The sequence below is a fragment of the Macrobrachium nipponense genome, chromosome 36 (assembly GCF_015104395.2).
Source record: "Macrobrachium nipponense isolate FS-2020 chromosome 36, ASM1510439v2, whole genome shotgun sequence".
Lineage (NCBI taxonomy): Eukaryota > Metazoa > Arthropoda > Malacostraca > Decapoda > Palaemonidae > Macrobrachium > Macrobrachium nipponense.
In genome coordinates this window covers 41,679,876-41,697,490 of record NC_087220.1, presented here as the reverse complement: position 1 = coordinate 41,697,490, position 17,615 = coordinate 41,679,876, and the positions used below count along the sequence as shown (strand labels likewise).

The following is a 17,615-nucleotide window of genomic DNA, read 5'->3' as shown; positions in this document are numbered from 1 at the left end:
TGTGAGGGAGGCGTCTGAAAACAGAAGGAAGTCCGGAGCGAGAGAACGCAGAACACCCTTCAAAAGATTTTGGTTGTCCAACCATCAACAGTCTTCTCTAACTTCCGGAGACAGAGGAACCTTTAAAACACTTGAGGGACTGTGGTCAGCCCGAAGCACAGGACTTTGAACTCGAAGACCTTGTCTCCGAGAGAGAAGCGAAGGAACTCCCTGGACGCCGGATAAATTGGGATTTGGAAGTGTGTGTCCCTCAAGTCTATCGACAGCATGAAGTCTCCTTCCCTCACAGCTGCCAACAATGAACTCAGGGTCTCCATCTTGAACCTCGTCTTCCTGATGAAGTGATTCAAGGTGGATAAGTCGATCACAGGTCTCCAACCTCCCGACACCTTGGGCACCAAGATGTGACTGTAAAACCCCGGAGATGGACGCACCACTTTCTATATCGCATCCTTGTCCAGCATCTTCTGCACTTCCTCCCGGAGAGCCAAGAACTTCAGAGAATCTGGAGGATACACCCTCCTGAGCAGCGGCTTGTCCATGAGGGGGGGAGAGAAGTCGAATGGCAGTAGATACCCCACCCGAAGGACATCTACTACCCACTTCTCTGCCCCATAACTCTGGCACTTGGCCCAAAGGCCCACCAGGCAAGCCCCCACCCGTGGCACATGAGAGAGAGGCGCCTAACCTACCAAAAACCCCCTTTACCTCTGCCCCTGGGGCCCCTTCTCGGCTTAAAGGAACGGGAGCGAAAGGGACGTTGGTCCTTTGACCTAGGCTGGGACGAATGGGGAGGCCCTGCTGAAACCGAACTCCTTGACGGCCTACCAGGCGACGACCTTCGTGACTGCTGCTGGGCAGGGGGAGGAGGAGGAGCCAGACATCTCCGAGGACGAGACTGACTTAGACACAGCCTGGTGCACTAATCTGTCCTTGGTGTCAGCCCGGCGCCGGTCTGTCGCATCCTCCAACTTGGTCCGTGGGAACAGAAAATGTGATTCCAAAAGATCCCCATTCCTCAATGTCAGCAAGGACAGCAAGGACTCAGGTTCAACTTATCTTTACATCCTGGATATCGCCACATCTCTTCTAATCAGAAGGTTAGCCCATAAATTAACACTGAAGTGAGACAGATACGAAAACGCCTTGCCTTCGGACTGCAACAAACTGGCAAGAGAGGAAGCACTCACCAACCCCTATGGGGACCTGTCAGAAGGTATCTTGGCAATGACAGCCAACCAGAAGTCTAGCCAAGAAACCGTTTGCAACATGGAGGCTGCCGTAGACTCCAACGCTGAGGCATCCTGTGGAGACAAGGATGGAGCCACCGACCTCACCTGCTCTAAAGTCATTCCCAGCTTCAGACGAAGGACGTCCGGGTTAAGATGATGCGACATCAAATATGCAGAGTTCGTAGCATAGTTTGTCTGTATGGTGTTTTTTCGTTGCATGGAACCAGTGGTTATTCAGCAACAGGACCAATGGCTTTACGTGACTTCCGAACCACGTCGAGAGTGAACTTCTTTCACCAGAAATACACATCTCTCACTCCTCAATGGAATGGCCGAGAATCGAACCCGCGACCACAGAGGTGAGAAGCAAACACCAGACCAACCACGCCAATGAGGCGCTTCATAGCATAGTACTTCCTATGCCTCGTGAAAGGCGGGGGAAGCAACTTGGCAGAGCCCCTAGAGCAAAGCGATCCATCTCGATCTGAAACAGAGGCGTTAACCTTATGCAAGACTGACTGGACATGCCCAGACAAGGGAAGTTGAAACGATGACTTGGGATCCTGCATAGCTCCCAGCAAGGCTTCCAAGCAGGAAGGAGTGAAAGACGACCGAGCCTGAGTCCTACTCTCTAAATTGTTGAACCCATGAGTGAGATCGACAACTTCTGTAAAAGAGACAAAAACTCTTGCGTGTCTCCCTCCTCCTGCTCCAGCAACGGAGACCGATGACAAGAAGGATGTACAGCCTTATCTTAAAGAACCAGCAACCAAACAGCCCAAAATACCAACTAACCTGTCTGGGCTGGATCCAAGTGCCAACTCTTGCGACAAATCAACCGCAACATGGGACATCACTGCGCACTCTCCTAACAGATGACTCTCTAACATGACAGCATACGAGCACATGCGGGGCAGATGTACAAACGTGTGTTGGTGAGGAATCTCAAATACTTGGGATAAAGAATCCCTTAGAGTCAAACCCCAGGAAGTACCAGGGAAAGGGGCAGGCAAACACTCCTGCTGCACCAGCTCCGCTCGCACAACCTTCGACCTCTTGACAGGCGCCTTGAGATGCTATGGCGATGAATAGGCCCTGGAGAAGGAGAAGTGGAAGCAACTGCAACATGTGCACGAACATGGGAGGTTGCAACACGCTCACAACTCGATGCAGAGGACAAAGCAGCCACTGCAGATCGCACAGGGGAAAAAACACTAAAACTCGCAGGAACACGGGCGTGCTGCTTCTCGACGACGGAGAAAGGGCAAAGTCCTTAGCCTTCCAACGCTTGATACGCCAACGCGGCAGAGATGGGGGAGAGGAAAAATTTTCAGCAATGTTAAGCCCAATACATGTATATACACACTGAAGAATATCCTAAGCACTTTCAACAAAAGCTTTCACATACATATGTAGCACAAACAGAACAATGGAAAAGCAGTGAGAAATGTGGGCTAGCACAAAGTAGGCATCATGCCTGAGGCCTACCCACATTTTTCTTTTGTTTTTTCAATCAATAAGGCTGATCAGCACATGCGCAGAACTCAATAAGAACACTCTGAGATAGTTTGGTCATGTGGCACGAATAGACAAAGCAGTTTGGTGAATATTGTAAAACTCTGCAGTCCAAATGTAAAAAGTGTAAAATCCACAAGTGCCATACAGATGGAGGTGAGAAAGAACTAAAATGGATACTGAAAAGGAAGAGCATCAATAGCAAGGAAGTGCAAAAGTGCGCACAAGAATGTTGTGGAAGTATTACTGTACATGGGTTCTTCTACAATTCAATTTCAATACAGTATCTATTTATCAATACAGTAAATCTATATATAATCTACTTTTATATATTATTATTCTTATACGTCTGTTTTACATTTCATTCTACTTTCCTATATCTTTAATTATTTACTCTATACTCTACAAAAGTGGTTCTCAAGTGCAGCCACCGGGCAAAATTAATGCGGCCACCAAGGGAAATTTAAGTCATCTTCCAATGGAAAAAGAATTCAAATGAGAGAGAGCTAATTTTGTTGTTTTTGTTATTATCATCATCATCTCTTCAAGTTTAACCAGAAACCTGGGTTTCAATCTGTATAATACTTGTTCCATTGTTCACAAAGGATATCATACCTGTTTGGTGGTTGAAATCGTATTTGTTCATATGTAGAACAAACCTTTGGTCTTAACAAAGGATATTTCCAAGCACAGCTAGTAAACCGGTTAATACAATCAGAGTTGGAAGCAAGGCATCTGTGAGATCTGGCAACGCCTGCATATATGAGGTGAGATCTGGTAGAAGACCACGTCTCACCTCGTAATACCCCGTTTTTTCCTAACCACCTTGGAGAGTAGATGCTTACGCTTTGCTCTCCTCCCAAGCCAGTTGTTTTGCCTGTGTTCTTTCTTTCCAGTGTATATCTCCAGGCATCCAAGGATTACCTTGCTCGAGGTTTTTAGAGTTACGCAATGGTGAAAAGCTTAAAAGATTTTCTGATGAAAAGACTACAACGATTGAGAAATTCTGGTGCAAGTTAAATAATTTGTATGCAAGTTAAATAATTTGTATCCATTTAAAGAGATTGCTACTATTGCCATTCTTTTGTTGTCAATATTTCCATCAACAGTTTATTGTGAGAGGTCATTTACCGTACTGCACTTCATTAAGAATAAATATCGCAACAAGCAGACTGCTATGAATCTTGAAGCAATGAATAATGAATAATAAACTGATTGCCTGCACAAGAATTTTTTTAAATCATACCTGAAAGATTAATATAAAATTTATTGCCATCATTCTGCTTTTATTTTTTAGATTAGAGGGGGATATGTACCAGACGTCCCTGCGAATAGTTAGAACCCACAAATATTTAAAACTCCCCTCTAAAAATGCTTACATCTGCCTATCTTGAGAGTTCAAATACCAAATGTATACTTCAAGTATCATCCTACATCAAATATACCACTGAATTTGTATTATTAATATAATTTCAAAGTCATCTGAAACATTTTACCATTATAAATATATAAACAGCCAATAACAGAGAGAGAGAGAGAGAGAGAGAGAGAGAGAGAGAGAGAGAGAGAGAGAGAGAGAGAGAGAGAGAGAGAGAGAGAGAGAGATTAACTCCTTGTTGATATCAAAAGATTGAAACTATCATCTATAGGCAACACTTCTTCCCCTCCCATAAATACATATATCCTTTCCAAAGAGAGAAAGAGAGGGCTGAACAAGTATCTATTTGTCTGTCTATCAATTCTTTTGCTGAGAGAGAGAGAGAGAGAGAGAGAGAGAGAGAGAGAGAGAGAGAGAGAGACGAGAGAGGAGAGAGAGAGAGAGAGACCAAATGTATACCTTATTTAACATCCTACATCAAATTTTCCTTAAATTATTATCGTATTACTGTATCAATTTTAGATTGTATTAACCCTCTTACACCGATTGGACATATTAAATCGTCGAGTCAAAATGTCTCCCGTATGCCAATTGGACGTATTAGACGTCGACTCAAAAAAGTTTTTTTTTAAATTCGCGGAAAAATACTTATAGGCCTACCAGCCGAAAACTTTTGAATCACGTGCCTTGGGGGATGCTGGGAGTTCACGGATCAAGGCATTGTTTTGTTTACAATCGTTACGCAGGCGCGCAAGCGCGAATTTCTTTCTTATCGCACTAAAAAGTATCAGCGACACATCTCAAAAATTATTTCGTCACTTTGACATAATTTTTGCCATCCGTTTTAAATCAATCCGTTTACATGAAGTATTATATATGAAAATGTGCGCAATTTCATGTAGAATACAACAATAAAATACTCATGATTGTAGCTTTTATCAGTTTTGAAATATTTTCATATAAATAATCATTTGCCTTCATTTTGCAACAAATTGGACATCTCTAGCACAATATTTCGATTTATGGTGAATTTATGAAAAAACTTTTTCCTTACGTCCGCGCAGTAACTCTTCGAATAAATTTTTTTCGTGCGATTGTCCTAATGTTTACACCATTTTAAATTTGCTGTTAAATAAAGTTTTATATATGGAAATGTGCGCAATTTCATGCACAATACAACTAAAAACAACCCATGGTTGTAGCTTTTATCAGTTTTGAAATATTTTCATATAAATAACGAAAAGTGCAAAAATTTCAACCTTCGGTCAACTTTGACTCTACCAAAATGGTCGAAAAACGCAATTGTAAGCTAAAACTCTTATATTCTACTAATATTCAATCATTTACCTTCATTTTGCAACGAATTGGAAGTCTCTAACACAATATTTCGATTTATGGTGAATTTATGAAAAAAAAAAAAAAAAAAAAATTCCTTACGTCCGCACAGTAACTCTTCCGAAAAAAATCAGAAATTTTGTCTTGCAATTGTTGAAATGTTTGCACCATTTAAAAGTAGCCGTTACATAAAGTTTTATATATGAAAATGTGCGCAATTTCATGTAGAATACAACAAAAATTGATTGAAGGTTGTAGCTTTTCTCTTTTTCGAAATATTTGCATATAAATCACGATAAATAGAAAAAAAACTACGTTCAGTCAACTTTGACCCTACCGAAATAGTCGAAAAACGCAATTGTAAGCTAAAACTCTTACAATCTAGTAATATACAGTCATTTATCTTCATTTTGAAACAATTTCAAAGTATCTAGCACAATATTTAGATTTATGGTGAATTTAAAAAAAAAACTTTTCTTTCCCTCCGCGCGCCGATTCGCGGCCGCAAATCTCCGAAATGCGTACGTCTCATTCCCCTAATATTTGCTCCTTTTCATATTAGGCGTTTTATAGTTTCATATTTGAAAATGTGCGCAAATTCATGAAGAATACAAACAAAAATATTTGAAGGTTTTAGCTTTTCTCATTTTTGCAATATTTGCATATAAAAAAATATATATATAAAAATTTTGACATTCGGTCAACTTTAACTCGTCCGAAATGGTCGAAAACTGCAATTCTAAGCTAAAAATCTTACAGTATCGTAATATTCAATCATTTGTCTTCATTTTGAAACAAACTGGAAGTCTCTAGAACAATATTTAGATTTATGGTGAATTTTTGAAAAAAAAATTTTACGTCCGCGCGTTACGAATTCATGTATCATTTTGTGATAATATTTTTTCTGTGTTGCTTTGATCGTTTTACAATGTGTTATATATCAAAATGATCACAATTTAGTGTAAAATACAACGATAAAAAAAGTAACTCGTTAGCTTTAACCATTTTTCACACAGCTCGATTTGAATACAATTATGTATGATTTTTTTTTTTTTTGTCGCTACCATATATCGCATTATTTATATATGATAATGATATTTTTTTTCATTTCTGATGGTAGCATACTAAACTTCAGGCAACGACAAAAAAAGGAGCCAAAAATGAACTCTTAATCTTGAAAACTAAGCACGCTGTGATTTTTTGAAAAAATTATTTTTTCCGCTTCCGCGCTCACTCCAAACCCGCTCGGCATACGGGAGACATTTTGGTTTTTAGGGCTTCGGCGTAAGAGGGCTAATATAATTTCAATGTAATCTTAAACATTAGTACCCTTAAAGGTGTATACATACTTCCAACACATGCAGCTGAGAGAGAGAGAGAGAGAGAGAGAGAGAGAGAGAGAGAGAGAGAGAGAGAGAGAGAGAGAGAGAGAGAGAGAGAGAGAATTGTACTTAAAGTATTTAAAAGAGTGAAATGGAAAACTTACTGTATTTAAATTACTCACATATGAGTGTTGTAATTACAGTTATAGTATTATTAGAAAATAATAATAATAAACTTAACACATACATCTACCATAAAATTTATCTCTTCTCAGAGAGAGAGAGAGAGAGAGAGAGAGAGAGAGAGAGAGAGAGAGAGAGAAATTGCATAATAACCATTAAATTTCTTGACCATTATATGGCAATGTTCCCCTCCTCTGTCACATTACTTGACATATTTGACAGCTTCCTGAGCTCGAGCTTCACAGACATAGACGAAGGAAAGAATTTTCATTTGAAATTAGTTATATTATTATTATTATTTTTTTTTTTTTTTTTTTGCTCTATCACAGTCCTCTAATTCGAATGGGTGGTATTTATAGTGTGGGGTTCCGGGTTGCATCCTGCCTCCTTAGAGTCCATCACTTTTCTTACTATGTGCGCCGTTTCTAGGATCACACTCTTCTGCATGAGTCCTGGAGCTACTTCAGCCTCTAGTTTTTCCAGATTCCTTTTCAGGGATCTTGGATCGTGCCTAGTGTTCCTATGATTATGGGTACAATTTCCACTGGCATATCCCATATCCTTCTTATTTCTATTTTCAGGTCTTGATACTTATCCATTTTTTCCCTTTCTTCCTCTTCAACTCTGGTGTCCCATGGTACTGCGACATCAATGAGTGATACTTTCATCTTGATTTTGTCAATCAACGTCACGTCTGGTCTATTTACACGTATCACCTTATCTGTTCTGATACCATAGTCCCAGAGGATCTTTGCCTGATCGTTTTCTATCTCTCCTTCAGGTTGGCCGTACCACTTATTAATGCAAGGTAGCTGGTGTTTCTTGCACAGGCTCCAGTGGAGGGCTTTTGCTACTGAATCATGCCTCTTTTTGTACTGGTTCTGTGCAAGTGCCGGACATTCGCTTGCTATGTGGTTTATGGTTTCAATTTTCGTATTACACTTCCTACATATGGGAGAGAAGTTATTTTTATCTATCGTTCTTTGGACATATCTGGTTCTTAGGGCCTGATCTTGTGCCGCTGTTATCATTCCTTCAGTTTCCTTCTTGAGCTCTCCCCTCAGTAGCCATTGCCACGTGTCATCGCCGACTAGTTCTTTAGTCTGTCTCACGTATTGTCCGTGCATTGGTTTGTTATGCCATTCCTCTGTTCTGCTTGTCTTTCTCCTGTCTGTATATTTCTGGGTCTTCGTCTACTTTTATCAGTCCTTCTTCCCATGCACTCTTGAGCCACTCGTCTTCACTGGTCTTCATATATTGCCCCCTATGCTTAGTAGTCCCCTCCCTCCTTCCTTTCGTGTTATGTATAGTCTGTCCGTATTTCCTCTTGGGTGTAGTGCTTTGTGTATTGTCATATGTTTCCTCGTTTTCTGGTCTATGCTGCAAAGTTCTGCCTTCATCCATTCCACTATTCCTGCGCTGTATCTGATTACTGGCACTGCCCATGTGTTTGTGGCTTTTATCATATTTCCGGCGTTGAGTTTTGACTTGAGTATCGCCTTGAGTCTGCATATATTCTTTCTTGATCGTGTCCTTCATCTCTTGATGTTTTATATCCCCTCCTTCCATTATTCCCAGGTATTTGTATCCCGTCTCATCTATGTGTTTGAAGTTGTTCCCATCTGGTAGCTTTATCCCTTCAGTCCTTGTTGCTTTGCCCTTTTGTATGTTGACTAAGGCCCATTTTTCTATTCCAAACTCCATCCTGATGTCCCAAGATACAATCCTTACAGTCTGGATTAGGGTATCTATTTCCTTGATGCTCTTACCATACAGCTTGATGTCGTCCATGAACATCAGATGGTTAATTCTGTTGCCTCTTTTCTTGAGTTGGTACCCAGCATCCATCTTCTGCAGTACTTTTGTCATGGGAATCATGGCTACTACGAAGAGTAGTGGGGACAGTGAGTCGCCCTGGAAGATCCCTCTCCTGATATTAACCTCTGCTAGTCTTATTCCAGAGCTTGAAAGTATTGTATTCCAGTTGCGCAGTAATAATAATATAATTATTATTACTAATATTTGTTTTGTTAAAGAGGATGGCAGCATCAGTGTTATTGATTTTATATATGGTCTTTTCAATTCTTCTTATTATTCTCTTCTCATCAGGGCTGATATTTGCTAATAGCTGGCCGATGTTCATATTTTGGTTAAGGAAATGTCTTATAAAAATACTAATTTATTGATAAGACAACAGAAGTGGCGTATGGTCGCCGTAGAGTTTACAAATTCCAACGTTTCCAACCGTATCATCGGTTCATTTTCAAGGAAAGGTGAGCGTGAACTGATTGGAATGGGGTTGTTCGGCGGTATTTATTGTGTCCCAGGTGCTCTGTCTGATGAGCGCTGCGTTTTCATTGGCTGAACAGAGGATTAAGTCCCCGAGTCAAACAATCTTGCAGCGGTGGAAGCTGGCACTGCTCTTCACGTGCAGAAGCTGGAGACTGGGAGTGTAGTATTGGGCAGGGGCACCTGATTGGTCCGTTCGATCGGCTCTATGGTGCTGGCGGGCGGCGCCCTACGCGCCACTGTCGGGAGGAGTGAAGTCTCTTGAGTGGTGTTGAGGCTGGGTCTCTCCTTCCCGATGTGTAGGGCCTCCAAGAGGCGGAGGTGATGTTAGTCTGCTGCCTTATCGATAATTCCGATATTAGGAATAATGTCCTTCCGAGTTATCCTGGTATTGTGGACGTTTTTAGCATGATTATGGATGGCGCCTTCCTGAGCGTGGCAGGATATCCTCCTCGAAAATTGCATAGTTGTCATACCAATGTAAGTGACAGGGCATTCCCGGACAGGGCATTTGTATTGGTAGACAACGTTAGTTTTCTTGTGAGGGTCCTGCACCACGGGGGCTGGATTGTTTTTCATAATCTGGCCACTGGTCTTCTTGCTCTTGTAGTAAATTATTAATTTCACTTTATTCGCAGGGTCCGTGGGGGAGACATTCCTTTCTATGATGGTACGAAGGGCTCGCTCGTCCTCTCTGTATTTCTTATGAAATACTCCCTAGTAAAAGAGAGTGACGACTTCAAGGGCGGCGGGGCGAGGCTCCTGCTGATACCATTTACCGATGTTGCTGCGAATTCATTTAGTGATATCCCGGTTGGAATACCCGTTGTTGATTAAAACTTGGGCAACACGCTCTAATTCAGTGTGCGTGTCCTTCCACTGCTCTTCGTGGAATAATGCTTGAGAAACCACTGCTCTACAATAATTCACATATTCACCTACATTATAAACAGTTACAGTAATCTATAACTTGGCCATACATCAAGTTCTTGAAAAACTATCATATCCTGATACTATACATACCACATTTCACAGTAGGCTTTCTTGGAAAGGAGACCAGTAGTGAAAGACGTCAGCATATGGCTATGTAGGTGCTGGTGCCTGGAAACTGTGGAAGCACATTCATCAAGTGTATGTACATATAAAAGAACCATCAAGTTTCTGCATCTGTCAAATGTCATGTTTACCTGTTAGACAAGATGGCTTACATTTACTAATTTCAAAAAATGAGTTACAGTATTACAAACATTTTATTTTCTTTCTTTAAAAAATCAATCTTTTCATGCAAACCAATTACTGTACTACTTATAATAAGCCAAATTTGTGCACATGACACCATCCTAGACTTTTCAGTTCCTTTTGGAATGAAAAATAAGAAAAACTGATTCAGTCAGCCATGCTACACAAACTGGATCTCCAGCTGTGTATTTGTTCAAAACACGTGATCCACAATCTGCAGGAGACAGCAGGACTAGGAAGCCGAACCTTACATTATTACCATTTTAAGTACCAATGAGCTTTTAATACAAAAATAGCATTTTTATATATAAAAATTTTATTTATACTTGGCATTTTTATGCTAATGTAAAATAATTTTATTTTTACTTACCAAGTAATTATAATGCTTTAAATTTCACTTGCCGGCAGCTTAAATTTTGAAATTCGCAGTAACAGTAGTTGGTATTGGTTAATTGAACCCCACCCACTTTCAGGGTAAGGAAAGAATAACACAGCTGAGAGTTGTCAATTGTTTTCTGCCCTTACGTATGTCCATATGACGAGAGAAGGAAGGGCTTTGATTCATAATTACAAGGCAAGTATAAACAAAACTTATTCTATTATAAGAAATTATATTTACTTAGTGAAGATCAACCTAAAAAATGCATACTTCCAGATCCCAATCCATCCATTGTCCAGGAAGTATCTTCGTCTTGTTGTAGCGGACAGTGTTTCAATTCAAGGTCCTATGTTTTGGTCTCCAAAGCTCCGCAAGTCTCCACCAAGACAGGATTCTGGCGTTTTGTCACGATCTGGGGATCATGGTGAACTGCAAGAAGTCCTCTCTGGAGCCTTCTCAACAACTGATGTATCTCGGTATGATCCTCAACACCGTTGCAGGGAAAGCCTTTCTGACACCGGAAACACAGGAACACTTCCGAGGTGTCACTGCCCTTCCTTTAACAGTCCCAGCTGCCAGCACATCAGTGGCAACAGTTGCTGGGACATCTGGCCTCACTGGAACGCCTCGTTCCAAATGGTTGGATGCACCTTCGATCTTTTCAGTGGGGTCTGAAGAATCATTGGTCGCAAAGTCGGGATTCTCCTCACGACCTGGTCCCAGTAGAGAGCATACCCTTCAATCTCGAGTGGTGGCTGGACGACACGAACCTGTTGAGGGGCTCCCTTCTCCAGTCTCATCCACCCTATCTGCTCCTGTTTACGGACGCATCCAAGGAAGGATGGGGCGCGCACCTACTGCAAGCTACCCTGGCTTAGGGACCCAGAAACCGTACGAGATCATAATCAACGTGCTAGAAACTTCAAGCTGCCTTCCTTGGCAGCTCCCAAGCACTTCAGCTCTCTTCTGAACCAGGGTTTCCTTTCGGTGAGCTGATGAGTGACAACACCACCGTAGTGGCATACGTGAACTGTCAAGGCAGGTCTCTGCAGCTTTTCCAACTAGCAGTGCAGATTCACGAATGGGCAGCTATCAACTCAGTAGGGTTTTGACAGCTGGTTCAGTTCCAAGTGGCAAAACGGAAACAGTCTTTGGCAGGACAATCTGAGTAGGAGGACACAGATCATTGGTTCCAAATGGTCTTTGGCTCCTCGGATAGCGAACAGTCTTGACTCTGTGGGGTTCCCTGGTGATAGACCTGTCTGCTACCCCTCTAAATCGGAAGCTGCCAATTTACGCGCCCCCTCCAAGTTCCTAGATCCAGCGGCGGCAATTCACGGATGGCATTCCATCACGACCCTGGGACAAGCCCTCGACATCTATACTTTTCTGCCATTCTTTTAAACCCTATCAGGCAGGTGTTTAATTGCAATTGGGGTGATCCCACACCTTCCCTGTCTATGACAACTAGTAGCGCCGAAAATGGCCCCGCGTCCAGAACTGGTACGCGGACCCTCTACTTCTGCTGGTAGAGAATCCAAGAGCTGCTTCTGCCACCCCCCAAACCCCCCAACCTCCTGTACCCACCCAACCCCATGTTTGGAGGATATTCCAACAAACAAGTGGGGAGACTTCCTTACATCTTCATGCATGGGAGGTTATCCAGTAGCTCCTTCACAGGGGAAAACGGCTTTCTTTGCCTTGACGCAGAGGCCGCGGCTGGCTGGCGGACAGTCAATGTCAGGGATACCTCAGGAAGTCTCAACGTCTGTCTTATCAGACTCAAGTAGGGCCAAATCTTCTGTGGTGGTTGGGTCGTCGGAGAGGCTGTTCTCCTCTCGGAGCCTCTATCCCCTTGGATTGGCCAAACTTCTTACGCCTACCCCCAGAAGAGAAGAGAAGCTCCTTTCAGGTCTTTGCGGTAAAAAGGCTATCGCTTTTGGCCTATGAGCCAAGTCCTCAAGAATGAAGGAAATCGATCGCTCTTCCTCGGAGGAACTCTATGCTCATACGAAGCTTGAAGCAGGGGTTGCACTACCAGTATTGGCGAAGGCCTCCTCCCCTGGGACATGGTTGCTGTCCTAAGGTCCTTTGAAGAGAAGCCTCCTTATGAACCAATGTACCCTGGGATCTTGACAAGGGAATTCAATCCTCAATACCCTGACAAAACCGTTTTTCTTATAACCCTTAGCCCTTGCTTCTCCAATCGGAATGTCAAGCGAGCTTCATTGGTACATAGCCCAAATGTGTGTTTCTTTAAAGAAAAGAAACGGTTTTTCCGCCCTTGATGATTAATACTTCTTCTTTAGTAAGTAAAGCAATATGTTAACTAATGCCTCCACCCGTTAATAACCCGGCGTGTAACGCCGGAGTGTTGTGCAATTGCCAGATATGACTAATAGTTCTTTCTGCTCCAAATCAGTGACCTCAAGAAATCTTTCAAAAATCACACTACTCCGAAGGCCGTATTGGTCCTGGGAAATTGGTAGAAAAGAATGCAGTGTATTGTTTTGAGTGCTTGACCGCCCTTCCTTTACCACAAAAATGTCATCCGACCAACCACCAACCCCAGCTGCACAGCAGTGGGTCACACACACAAAAGTTCCCATACTTTGAGAAACAAGTTTGGTCTTTACCTTTATACAATAACCAATCGAACAGTTTACCGACGCAAGATAACTATACAATTTGGTCAGTGCTATTCTTCTCCGGGATGAGGAAATTAACGTTGCCTAATATTACGTAAATGCAAAAGATCTTGATACAAGAGGACATTCTCAAGGAGCGATAGTGAAAAAACCTGTCCTCTCATAAGAAAATGATATATTGTAATGATACAATTAAGTTAATTTTGTTCATTACTTACCTGGCAGAATATATATATAGCTGTATTGTTTTCCGAATCCGACAGAAATTTAAACACCCTTACGACAACACGCAGTGGGAGTTCAGGTGGGTTAGTAACGCCCATTTCCGCCCGCCGCTGGGGAGGCGGGTATTCCAGAAGATCATTCCCATTTTATATTCATAATTTTTTATTTCCACTGTCTCCTGATGGGAGGGGAGTGGGTGGGTACCTGACTTAGATTATTAATCTGCCAGGTTAACATATGAACAAACTTAATTGTAAGCATTACAATATCATTTTGTTCATGAAAACTAACCTGTCAGATTATAGTATAGCCTGGAAAAATCCACCCCCTTTGGTGGGTGGGAGTAGAACAGAACTAGAAGATTTTAGGGAAAAAACAAAAAAAACAAAACAAAATATATATGCAGATAATTGAATATCTTTGATTCCTTACGCCTGTTAGCATAGCTGGACTTCGTGGTTACTGGCCCGCGTTAAGTCTGACTTGTGGCTACTAGGAGTTAGCCAGCGAGGGTAGAGACCATATATAGCTGGTGGGCCCTCCAGATGATCTGTCAAAACCCCCCCCAGGGGCTGAGACTCCAACAGACGTGACCTTAGTACCATTTGACCATACAATGAGGGCAACGAAAGTCAAAACCAAAACCCAAACACCTGGCGGGTTAGCCTACCAAAAAGTATCCCACCCCATAGACTAAGCTTAATGGGAAAGGGAGATCCGCCGCAGGCGGTCAAGCCCCACCAACCATAACACCAAGTTAAAAACTCCCTCCCCTAAAACCATTAAAGGATAGGATGAGCGCTACCTCCTCAGCCCCCAAAACAGTCGTCTGCAGCGACGTATGGTGCCGAGCGAGTAACCAATTTTCGTATGTTGCTTTGCACCTCCCGCAGGGTAGTGGTTGAAGTCGAAAACACCGAATGCTTCGCCAATAAGGTAGGCGCACAAAATAAAATTCTTTGGGATTTGCCATAATTTTTTGTGAAAAGACACCGAAGTAGTCAATAGCCATAAACTAGCTGGGCTTGGGCTTTTCACTTTCAGCAAGCTCCCAGTCACTCGTTTCACTTACAACTTTTCATGGGCCTTTCCCTTAACCGTACTTCTTAAGGAAGAAAGCCAGTGGCAATTCATTCGACCATCGGAAGATCAGGGTTTTTTCACAGAGCACCACCAAGTTCTCCGAAGAACCACTCGCATGCTCTGGTTCATCTGGCAAACTAAACTTCGAGAAGCCCTGGACAGGGACACAGACTCCTCAAGCACAGCTTACAGTTCCCTAGCTCCGACAACCCCTTGATCTCGAACGGTCCTCGGCCAAATGGGTTTGGAAGGGTTCCTCGTTCTTTGCTAAGAACGTAGGACCTTAACGGGAACAAAAAACCTGCACTATGATCCATTGAACCCAAGAGCTTGCCTTATGACTTGAATTTCGCTAACCCCTCTTCGCCGTCCGCCAAGAGCGGTTCAGGCAAAATGGTCCTTCTTCTTAGTAAGAAATTCCTAAAGCGAGGCTAAATGGAGGCGGTTCAAATTGACTTCGGGACATGAGAAAACTTCAGTACCCACGGTTCTAAGTTCCACGATAGGTACTTTAGGTTGGAGAACCTTTCACAGTCTCAAAATGATCTAATTGCAGATCATGAATGTCTCTTATTCGCTAAGTTCCCGACGAATACCTCTATGTCTTGAAAGACCACAGAAAGCACGCTTCTGTAGACCTGTTTAATAGTGGGAACGGCTAGTTTACGCTTCTTTCCTAAGGTGGGAAGAAGGAAATCTTGCTATCTGGCTCACAGAGGTTGAGGTTGGAGGAAATCGCCCTTCCTTTCTGCACCAAACCTTTATAAAGACAGCCCCAACTTTGAGTTGGTTAAACTAATGCGATTGAGGAGCGGGCCTCCTTGCTGGTGGCAATCGCCGTTTGCCACAGTTCCTTGAAAAAACCCCTCGCTCTTCGGCCAACTTCTTTGATAGTCTGAACGCCAGGTCAGGACTCAGAGCGGGGAGGTTTTCTTTTTTGTAGGCGGGACCTTCTCGAAGTGGGGCTGTCTGAGTAGAGTCTTTCCTTAGGGGCAGAAGTCCTCGGAAAAGTCTTACTAGGAAGGAGCAATCACCTCCGTTGAACCATTCAGGCTCCGGATCGGGGCGGCCACAGGGCCCAAGGAAGGGCGATGAGGGTCATTCCTCTTCCGCTCCCTTCTGATTCCGCCAGCGGAACCTTCCTCATTACTTCCCCGAGGATTTTGAAATGGGGGGAAAAGCCGGGTAAAACGTTCTAGTCCCCGAACCAATTTCCACAGTAGGGCGTCTTACTGCCACTGCCTTCCCGGGTCCAGAAACTGCTTTGGGGAGCAATACAGCGGAAGTCTCTTCGTTCGGGAAAGTTGCGGAAAACGTCCACCATGAGGACGTCCCCACCCCACAAGCTTCCATAGGCGCCTCGGCATAACTTCCTGATGAAGGGTCCAATTCCGTCGGCAGAAGCTGTCCATTGCCGAACTGGGAAAGGAAGGCCCGCTCGTCGACGTTTTCCACGCCCCCTGACCAACAAACCTTGTCAGAAATTCGTGACGTTTTTGCGACTTCGGCACCCAAATCAGGGATATTACCTCGCGATGACGAACAGTAGAATGAGAGTGAGTTCCCCCTGTTTTCCTGAGGGTATGCCAAGGCTGTGGTGTTGTCCCGAAGTTTATTCTTGAACCACTTTGCTGGAGGAGGACTTCCTCCTCCCCCGAAGAACCTTAGAGAGAGGTAAAAACCGCTGAGAGTTCTTTAGGCTTGATGCGCCAGGACACCTGTTTCCCCATCTCCAGGTGCCTGACAACTTTCTAGCCCTCCCAGTGGTTTTGCTCCCCGAACCCGTGGAGGACGCGGTCGGAGAACAAAACTAGGTTTCGGTGGTTTTTCCGAGCAAGCTTGAGCGAAAGACCTTCCGCAAGCTTCTTTGGATCCAACCCCACCATTTGAGGTGCTTTTCAAACTTCTTCCGTCAAAAACAAGACCTCTTCTAGGAATCCGTATTTGCGGTGAACCTAATTGCTTGAGAGGAAGAACTGACGGAAGGGTTGGAGGTGCAAACCTTCCCAGAGAAACCAAACTTTCTCCAGTGAGGAAAATGGTCCCCAGCAGACTCATCCATTCCTTCCCTTCACCGAGCATGTTTCCTTCCCTAGAAAGAAAGGCCGACAACTTTGGTCCATGGCATTGAAGGTTGTCGCCCCTGGTACTGGAAAAGCCCGAAAAGCCACTGAGTCCATTCTGAATCCCCAGATAGACTAAGTGGATTGGAGAAGGCAGTTCAGATGCGACTTCTCGAGATTCACCAGCAAGTCCCAGGGACCTTCGCTAACCGACAGAGTCGTTGTGAAGTGTCCTTCAGGACACCTGTCTTGCGATGAGGCTCGAATAAGCCAGTCGTCCTTATGGTAGAGGAAGAGATTCCTTCATTTCCGCAAGATGGAGGCACCTCGCAACGTTCTTTCCATAAGAACGGTGAACACCATCGGCGCCCGTAGCTGAGAACCGAAGCAGAGTGCCCTGAATTGGAAAATCTTCCCTTTCAAGGAAAAAAACCGCAGGTTATTTCCTTGATCGGCGGGAATTGGATGGGGACACGTTTGAAAGTAATGCGTCCTGACAGAACGGTCTAACGGAGACCATCCAATCCCCCGGTCTTAAAGCTGCAAAGCACCGGATTGAGGGTGTCTCCATCTTGAAACTTCTGCTTTGGTAACGAAGGCGATTTAAGACCTGCTGACATCCAGAACGGGGCGCCACCCCCCTGAACTGCTTCGCAACTACGGAACAGACGCGGGTTTGTAAAACCCCGGAGAAACTCCCGGTCGAAAGACCCTGGTTCCACTG

At 43.6% G+C, this 17,615-nt stretch overlaps 1 protein-coding gene across 13 annotated transcripts in view; it reads right to left on the bottom strand.

Moving 5' to 3' along the window:
- The window catches only part of LOC135203577 (uncharacterized), a 139,970-nt gene that overhangs the window by 41,107 nt on the left and 81,248 nt on the right, over window positions 1-17,615 (bottom strand). For 5 of the 13 annotated variants that reach the window (XR_010311957.1, XR_010311958.1, XR_010311956.1 and 2 more), the window contains exon 2: window positions 10,278-10,362. The exons of 4 other annotated variants lie outside the window; for them this stretch is intronic. The gene's annotated coding sequence lies outside the window, so the exon portion shown is untranslated. Of the gene's footprint in view, window positions 1-10,277; window positions 10,442-17,615 lie in introns of all 13 variants that reach the window. 4 more of the 13 variants (XM_064233336.1, XM_064233333.1, XM_064233334.1 and 1 more) reach the window with 2 other exon arrangements.